Below are 10,053 nucleotides of genomic sequence, written 5' to 3' on the forward strand. Positions count from 1 at the left end.
ATAGAGAATAGAGGGGCCTATGAGCAAAAAAACCTAGGGTTGATCGGTACAGGGTTGTTTGGACCATGGTTGGTCGGGATCTAAACTGTTGGATTTTTATCCAACGGCTCTGGGAGGTCCAGGCGGGGCTGGCGGCGGCGCGAGGCGCCAGCGGCGAGCGGAGGCAGCGCCGGCCTCGCCGAACTTGTCCAAAATGGTCGTCTGAGGTTGATTCGTGCCGGGTTTTGGCCGGGAAGCTTGCGCATGCGACGGGGAAGCTGAAGAGGAAGAGGAGGCGACGGCGAAGTTGAAGGCGAAGTCGACGCGGTGGTGCAGTTGCCAGAGTGAGCCCACGACGGCGAGGCATGGCTAAAGAACACTGGCGAGCAATTCCTGTGGTGATGAGGGACGAGGGAAGACGATAAAGGGATGGATACATAGCTCACCACCACGCAGAGCTCCGCGCGGTGACCAACGTTGTTGAGAATGTGCCGAAGTGGTGGATCGACGGCGCGGCCGAGCGTGGTGGCGCTAGCAGAGGTAGCGGGCAGAGCAAGAACGAAGCACTGGAGCGGGGAAAACAGGCAAGGCAGGGCTTGGGGGCGCATTTTAAAGACCGAGGGAGGGGAGCGAAGTGGCCGGTGGAAGAGGAGGAGGTGGCGGTCTCGGTGTGGCAAACCATCAATGGCAGTGAAGGGGAAGGGGGCGACATGGAGGGCGAAATGGAAGAGAGAGGTGAGGAGGTGGAGCCATTGCTCCACTGAGCATTGGAGATGAGCAAAGGGAGAGGAGGGCGTGGACGCGGGGAAGTAACTAGCGAGCTGGGGTGAGGATGCAGCGGCCGGCTGGAGGTAGTGGATGGAGTCGATAGGCGGCCCCCAGCTCGCAGTGAGAGAGAGGTGGAACAGGCCGGCACAATGGACTAGGCCGAGCAGGCTGAGTGGGAGAGAAAAGTGAGAAAGAAAAGAGAAATGAAGAAGAGAAGAAGGTGGGGCGGGCTGGGAAAAAAGAGATGGGAGGAAGGAGTTGGGCCAAAGACAAAGAAAGATAGATGTGAAGGAAAAGTTTTGTCTTCTTTTAACAAAGTAAAAAGATCATTTGAAACAAAATCATTTCAAACTCAAATAAATTTTGGGTGTTGCACTACTCTTGGTCCCAATCAAGTTCAGTCTTCTCTGGGAGACTAGAAAGTGAGCCTCTTACCCCTATTTGCGTGCATGACAAGTTTTCGTGTCGGTTTGGCCTGGTTTATGGGCCTTTTTATCCATGTGTCATTGAATGACACGAGCTGATTGGTCAGAGAGGTTTTGCCTTAGATTTAAATTATGTTTCTTTGTTCCTTTACCAATACTTATGAAAAATGGTCAGTAATAAACCCTACCACTAGTTTGATATTCGTCTTTTATATATTATTTATTTATTATGCAGAAGTTGCGGTCTAAATTTTATTCTCACCTTCTGATCGATCCAGTACCACGTGATGTACGCGCTAGGCCATTCAACGGTTCCCTACTTGCAAATAGGATACTGGTGCGGGTGCAGATCCATTTTCGTTAGGCGTGCCATTAGCTGTTCGGCGGAGGATTAATTTAATTGATCGCGAATACCCCAACTGTCATATTCTATTAACAAATGTGCAATTTGCTTGCTTTGACGACATTCATCTTCCCTGTGATGATGAACAACTCCACAGCACTTTCTAGCTAGCTTATAGCTACGCCACAGATTACAGCAAACTTTCAAGTTCCATCTTCCAAGATCCGTGAGAGATTCTGGGAGAGCAAAACAATGGCGGACCTCGTGGTTGGCATGGCCAAGTCGGTGGTGGACGGGGTGCTCTCCAAGACCCAGGCGGCGATCGAGGAGGAGGCAAATCTTCGGCAGAACGCGCAGCGTGACCTTGTATTCATCACCGGCGAGTTTCAGATGATGCAGTCGTTCCTCAACGTCACCGACAACGAGCGCCTCAAGAATCTGGTAGTCAGGACCTTGGTGAAGCAGATCCGCGACCTGGCGTATGATGTGGAGGACTGCATCGAGTTCGTCGTCCATCTCGACAAGAAGAACCGCTGGTGGCTCCGCCTGGTCAAGCCTGCACGCTGCATCATGCCCTGCTTGGCGGAGATACCACTTGACGAGGCGGTCGCCGACATAGAGCAGCTCAAGGCCAGGGTGGAGGACTTGAGCCGGAGGAACGCACGCTATAGCCTCATCAGCGACGCCGGATCCACTCTCTCCCCGCCCGAGCCGGTTTCCCGCGCGGCCGTCGGCGCCACATCGTTCAACAGGATAACCGAGGTAACGAAAAATCGGAAGGGCCAGCAGGGGGATCTGACACAGCTGTTCACCAAGGAAGACGGCGGGCTCCAAGTGATCTCCATCTGGGGCACAGAAGGTGGCGGTCAAGGGATGGCGTCCATCATCTGGAATGCCTATATTGACAAAGATACCTGCAAAACCTTCACCTGCCGTGCCTGGGTGAAAGTCAGGCATCCTTTCAATCCACGTGAATTTCTCCGTTCCATCACGGCTCAGTTCCACGCAAGCATGCCCAAAGAAGAAGAGGAAGAAGCCGTCATAGCTGTAGATGTCCTTAAAAAGATGAGCGCCAGGCAAGGCGACCTTCTAGCTGAGTTCGTTCGGCATGTCAACGAGAACAAGTACCTCGTAGTCTTGGAAGACCTGTCTACCATGGAAGAGTGGAATGCTATCAGGACGTTCTTCCCCAACAGGAAAAACGGCAGTTGCATAATTGTGTCAACACAGCAATTACGAAGTAGCAAGCTTGTCCGTGGGACATCCATATCAAGTCCTGCATCTGAACCAGCTCTCAGCTGAGCACTCGGTTTATGCCTTCTACAAAACGGTAAGCCTGAATCCTCAGCAGCCACATCCAAGATTCTGTTCCTTTTACTCAATCACGAACCACACCTTGGACTCTGATCATTACGTGCTATAACTATGATGAGGTCAATTCAAAATTAGAAGAACATTTTACTTGAAGCTTGTCTCTCAAGTCTCAATTTCGCTCCAATAGATATGTTTAATAATTGTTTATAGGAAAGAAAACTATTTTATGGTCCTCACCAATCTAGTTTTTCCGCTTAACCCCTTAAAAAAATTTGGCTACATTTACCCGAACTATTCGATTTTGTCCAATCTAACCAACCCACTAATGAGATTTTTCTTATTTATTTTTTCTGAGTACGAAATTTTAATATCAATTTTGCTAGGTAACTTATAATAAGATGAACTATGCTAGAAAAATACAATATGAATTTTATGATTACTTTCATTCGGAATTGTAATATAAATTCCTATTAAATATTTCTATCTTATGAAAATAACCATGAAAGAATTCTAATATATATGTATATATATATATTAACATAAGACATCATGTCCTTTTGTCCTCTCACAAATTTTGAACTTAAAACTCAACTTGTACACAGGGAAATGAAAAAACTCAGAGGTAAATTGAATCAATTAAAATAATTTGGGCACTAATAAATTGAACAAGGTGGATTGGTGAGGTAGCAAACTAGATTTTTCCCTCATTTTTGTGGCACATATAGCACTTGTTGCAAGGCTATATCACAAAGTCACAATTATCAACTCTCGCAAAAAAAGAGTCACGATTATCAGCTTACATAAGTGAACTGCACAAACGTACCACTGCCCTGACCTATACAAGCATAGAGCTCGAACAATAGTGTTGTAGACTGCACTTAAGTTAAACAAGCTTTCAAACAATGGGCGCAGTTCTAACTATAAATCAGAAATCAATTTCCTGCAATTAGTTATTTTTCTTAATTTTGCAGTTCGATTTTTTATCATTATTATTGTTGTATATGACTGAATTTGAAATTTAGCATTGATCAGTCCAAAACATTTAACATTTCAGGGGTTTGAGTGTGATGGAGTTCAGGGTGCGAAAACTATTGGTAGGGTGTCCCTGGGCATGGATGCAATATCCAAAAAAAATACAGCCGAGGAGTGGATGAAGGTGAATCCCCTGGCTGGACGGGAGTCACAGATGAAAGATCTTTATGATCATACAAAGGAAGCACTTTGGTGGTCTTACCAAGTTATGTCTGTTTGGGGTATAGCAGGCGTTGGGAAATCATATCTCGTAAGAAAATTGTTTTGCGAGAGAATTCTTATGAAGCGCAGCATACATCAGAAGTATGGTTGGGTCGACGTGTCACATCCCTTCAATTTAAGTGACCTTTCTCGGAGCTTATTTTTGAGCTTTCATTCTGAATCTCTTCATGCATGCGAACCTTCATACTACGATAACATGGGAAGCAAGAACCCCATAGTACAGTGTCGTGAGATACTAAAACAGTACAAATGCCTTGTCGTTCTTGACGGCCTGAAGTGCACGAAAGAGTGGGATTTGATACAAGCTGAATTGGTGTCAGGATCACATGCTAAGACCCTCTTCATCATCATTACAAATGAACAAAAGATAGCCAAACATTGCCGCGACGATAAGGGGGAATTCGTTTTTAATGTCAAAGGTCTAGAACCTGAGGCAGCTTTTCATCTGTTCGAACAGGTGTGTTTCTCAGTGAACCTTTCCCTTTTTTTATGTTCCCTCTATCTGAATTTAGTCCTCGTGCACAAACTCTTTGGTGGTGATCAACAAATTGCATAACATGAATTACAGTAAGAGTTTGATGGATTTGATATCTTCATAGCGGCGTAGAGCACAGTAACCCTTGATTCGTAGGAGTAGTTTTGTAATTTTTTATGTTGTAACTGAAATAACGGTATGGAATTAAAAAGATAGTCCAAATAAAATGAATCCTGATGTTATTAGTATTTTTCCCGTAATACCCTTATACTACCTATATACTACTTAGTATACTACCTACAGTACTGCTGTACTTTTTTGTAGTATTCAATTAATATGAACCGTCGGATAGATATTTCTAGGCTAGTCTTTCAAACACTAGTATAGACCAGTATTGTGTACCATAAAAAACCTCTGCCAGAATATTTCTTCAGAAGTTGTGCACATTTTTAGCTACTATATTGTATCTCTAAATTTATGGGATGAACTGGCGTTCACTCTTTACTACTATTTTAGCTACTTCTCCACCACTAGTAGATACTTGTGTGTTCATTCTAGCCTTTTGCTGTTGTAACATACATCAAATTGTTGTCCGGTTCGTGTTTGGTATTCTAACTAATGTTCATGCAAAATCCATTGAACAGATATCTATGAAAAATGCATTGCTCTCTTCATTGTCTCATGGTGAGATTGCTGAGGTTCGAGAACTTACCTCAAAGTGTGGTGGACTTCCCAAAGTAATAGTTGAGATAGCTAGCTCATTGGCTTCAAAGACAGTTGGATGGATGGAGCACGCACGTTCTATCAACAAGAAATTTATGCAAGAGCTGGAGACCAACCGAGAGTTAAACAAGCTTGACGGTCTATTCGATTGGATGAATGCCTACTTCCGTAACTGTCCAGACTTTCTCAAGCCATGTATTTTCTATCTGTCAATTTTCCCTCAAGACCACATAATTCGAAGAAGACGACTCATAAGACGGTGGATTGCAGAGGGTTACTCGAGGAATAACCATGACAAATCTGCCGAGGAGAACGGGGAGAAGCACTTCTCTGACCTCCAGGATCTGAGCATAATCCAGCAGCCAACTTCACTAGCTTTGGGCAACACAAGGACGGTCTTGTGCCAAGTCAATGGTTTCTTCCGAGAGTACATCATCTCACAACGAATGGAAGAGAACCTTGTGTTTGAATTGGATGGTAGTTGTGTCCTAACCACCCAGCGCACAGGGCGTCACCTTGTGATATCAAAATCCTGGAGAAGAGACAGAATTGTGTTCGAGAGCATTGACTTCTCACGGTTACGGTCGCTGACAGTGTTCGGTATGTGGAAGTCATTCTTCATCTCCGAAAATATGAAGCTCCTTCGGGTACTCGATCTGGAGGATGTATCAGGTGTAAAATACGAAGATCTCAAAAAGATAGTGAAGCACCTGCGTCGCCTGAAGTTTCTTTCACTGCGACGTTGCCAAGATATCTGTCATCTGCCAAGTGCACTTGGTCATCTTAGGCAGCTCCAGAGTCTGGATGTGCGGGGCACCTCCATACTGAACCTGCGAAAGAACGTCACCAAGTTACAGAAATTGCAGTACATTCGTGCCGGCATGACCAACCTAGCAGAGGATCATCATGTTGGCGTTCAGGTACCTCTAGGCATTGGAAAACTGACGGCATTGCACACGCTTGGTGTTGTCAACATCAGTGTTTCAGGGACAGCGGTCCTGGAAGAGCTCAAGAAGCTCACACAATTGCACAAGCTAGGAGTGTCCGGTATCAACATGAGTAACTGCAACAAGTTTTTCTGTGCAATCTCGGATCTTGCCCTTATGGAGTCCTTATCATTGCGGCTGGACAGGGACAGCCAAAGATGCTTGGAAGACCAAACCCTGCCTTTGGACAGTCTGCGGAGCCTTAAACTGTACGGGCTTGGAGGCAAGCTACCGGGGTGGAGCAACCAGCTTAGTAGGCTTGCAAAGTTGGATTTGGAGATGGCGGCATTAATGAAGCACGACATAGTATTTCTCGGCAAGCTTCAGGAGCTATGTATTTTACGCCTTCGTGTGAAGCATCTTCAAGATGGGGAGCTCAACTTCTGTGTCATTACGAATGGAATAGAGGATGACTCTTATAAAAAGATCAAGATCCTTGACATTGGTTGCAGCCTCAGCGTACCTGTGACTTTTGGATCAAAAACAATGAAAACGCTTGAGCTGCTGAAGGTGGACTGCTCCAGCACGTCCCCATTACAGTTTTCTGGCCTGGAGAATCTATCCGAACTCAAGGAAGTGCTGATTAAGTGTCCCAGTGACGAATCGCTCAAGGAACATCTTCAGAGTCTGCTTTCTAAGCATGAAAACAAACCTGTTGTGAACCAGGATCGGTGTAGCTAGCATACTTGTCAATTGTCTATATCTATTCCTCCGCCTCATATTTGTCATATCTGTTGGGAATATAATGAGCATTATATGTTTATATGATATGTGCTGTTCTCATATGCTGTTCTGTTGGTTATCTGATATGAAAAATAAACTTTTGAATCGTGAAGGAATGATCGAGACACATCGGGATCAAACAAAGCTCTTGCACAGTAAGAGTATTGATGATGTGCCCAAGAGACAACCATAAATAATTTTGGACTAAAGGCGCAAGTGATTCGATCTATTAGGGATGAGGGTTCTAATAGGCCTACAACATCGAAGCCTAGCGTGCTGTATAAATATGTGGAGATGGAGCATAGGGCCGTGCCATTCTACAACGCTACAAATGCCACCTCCACTCGCCCTACCCTGAAAACTTATCCTGGCATTGCAGTGCTAGCACACCGGCGCACTACGACATACCATTTCTTTTTTTTTAATTACACAGTACAACTCAGACACTCACAACGCACGCACACTTACCCCTATGAAAGTTGACAATATTGATGTTGCTACTTGTCGGTGTTATGTATCACCGGCTAGTAAATTTGTGTGCGCGTCACTGGTTCAGATGGTAATGCAAGGATTCGACACAAGGTTTATACTGATTCGGGCTGAATGTCCTTATGTCCAGTTCGAGCTCTTGCACTCTTGCACTCAAGTTTGCAGTAGGGGTTACAAATGGACGAGAGAGGTAACGGGCTCCCAAGTCTCTGGTTCCGTGAGAGTGTGTGCATGTGTGTGGGCGTGTGAAAGTTCGGTCCCGTACTCAGGGGTACCCCCTTTCCCTTTGTAGTCCCAGAAAAAGCGAGGGGTCGGATACAAAATGGCAGAAAATGTAAAAAGGAGAAACTGTGGGGGGTCGGTCGTGATCCGACACCCCTTCCTCATCCGTCAATCAAGAGGTTGGGTCCTCGGTCCTTGCTGATGGCGATGGCAATCATCCTTCCCCATTCCCCTCCCTGTAGCAATCATGGCGGATGGGAAATGGCCTGGCACACTGTAGATGACGCCCGTCGATGTGTTGGTGTCAACAGACACTTCGTCGATGATGTTGGTGTCAGCAGGTGATGACCGTCCGGTCCACACGTCCGTCCGGATGGTCCTCCTATCCTTGGTGCTGACTTTCGGGGAAACGGTTGCGCACCGTCCTGTGGGTGAGGCGTTGAACCATCCGGATCATGTCGCGGCTGTTCCGGCCCGTGCTGAGGTGTGAGCGATCGGTCATGTCCACCCATGTGGGTCCTGCTTTGACCGATGATGGTTTCCGTACTACAGAGTTGGCTGGCCACCACGTGGGGTCCCATCCCACGAGGGTCGGGTGAGGCGGAGACCTCCCCGCGCGGGTCGGCCTGAGAGGGGCACTCTCTCAGGGGTCGGACGAGGCGGAAGTCGCTGCCGGTGGGCCACCTCGGCTTCATCTTGGGCCGCACTTTGATTGGCTGAGGTCGATTCTGGTGAGCCCCTTGTTTGGCCATGCTAGTCTTACCTTCTGTTGTTCTGACATTGATAGGTGATTAGGGGGTACCCGTTACTTTTACCCCTATCAGTAGCCCCCGACCTCCCTTGCGTCCATAGTGAGGGCGTGCTGGGAGGTTCCGTCTGCCGATGCGAAGGATGGCCCCTTGTTTCTTGATATTTCTCGGTGGGTGCATGCGAGCGCACCCACTGGGTGTAGCCCTCGAGCCTTTGAACAAATCATAGATTCACTCAGAGGGTTCAGCGGCAGTAGTAATGGGCGTGACCTTCGGTGTTGACGGGACGCAACGCTGCTGCCCCATTTTCTCGGTGGGTACACGGAAGTGGGAATCGTGGACGCAGCCCCCGAGTCTCTGCGCCGGCCTCTGACATCGCTCAGAGGACTCTAGGACTGCAGCGGCTGGCACGAACCAGCTGTCCAGCGATGGGACGCGACGCTGGTTGTTTTCCCTCCGATGGGTGTGCGCGAGCGCACCCAGTGGCTCTACCCCGAGCCTCTGAGCAAATTAGGGAATCGGTCAGAAGCTATAACGGGCGATTTTCCTTTCGGTCCGGCGGATCCACAGGTGTGCTCAAAGGTCTGCGCGCCAGACCTGTTTGTGGCGAAACCACCCGAAATACTGGGCCTGGTGCACTGATCTTCGTTGCTAAGCAACTTTGACCCAATTCGGCACGCACCGGTAGTTCCTCGAGTGAAGCCTCGATTATAACCACGCTATTCCAGGATCGCACAGACAACACTTACACGAAGATGAGACCAGAGATTACAACACAGAACATCTCATACGTCATCAGAGTTTTGCAGCGGAAAAGGAAATTTATTACAAACCATATTCAGAGTAGTAAAGTACTACAGAGGTCCAAACTACACAAATTATTCATGTCTCATTATTGCAACGGAAGAAGTAAATAACGACAAGCGAAACGTGTGACGCATCGATAAAGCCTATACGAAATGCATCACTCAGTGGGAGGGTGGTCAGCACCAGCTGAAGGGCCATCCCACTCGACGGACCAGCCCGAAGGCAAAGTGCACGGCCAAGTCAGACTCACAATCATATCCTCAAAGTTAGTACCTGAAAACAGTGCCACAAGCAAGGCTGAGTGTGCTAATACTTAGCAAAACCTACCCGTCACCGGATATACCATAGTCTGATAACTAGACATGCAAGGCTTTTTGGTTTGTGGGGTTCGTTTTGCCAAAAACGCCACTAAGAGTTTATCCTTATTTTAGTTTGGTACTGAGGCCTCGACGGAAGTGTTCTCGCTTCTTAGCATTGGTATCCGCATGATGACCAGCATACTGACATAGATGATTGAAAGCCTGAGCATACTGCAATACAGTTCGAGTATCCTGAGTTAATGCCAAGAACTCATTGAGTTTCCGATCAAGAAGACCAGCCGGAATATGATGAGCCCGAAAAGTATTCTTGAACTCATTCCAATTAACCACATGATCAGCCAGTAGCATTCTGTGGTAATGATCCCACCACATACGAGCTGATCAGCAAAGCTGCTGCGTGGCATATCAAGTCTTGTTTGCTTCGGAACAAGGAACAGACAGCAAAGAAAACTTGATTCGATGGTGCGAATCCAAGC

The 10,053-nt window shown here is 47.0% G+C and overlaps 1 pseudogene; it reads left to right on the top strand.

Moving 5' to 3' along the window:
* Window positions 1–1,755: 1,755 nt before the first annotated feature.
* LOC120654041 lies at window positions 1,756–7,015 on the top strand (annotated as a pseudogene).
* Window positions 7,016–10,053: the final 3,038 nt, after the last annotated feature.

Source organism: Panicum virgatum, chromosome 1N (assembly GCF_016808335.1).
Source record: "Panicum virgatum strain AP13 chromosome 1N, P.virgatum_v5, whole genome shotgun sequence".
Lineage (NCBI taxonomy): Eukaryota > Viridiplantae > Streptophyta > Magnoliopsida > Poales > Poaceae > Panicum > Panicum virgatum.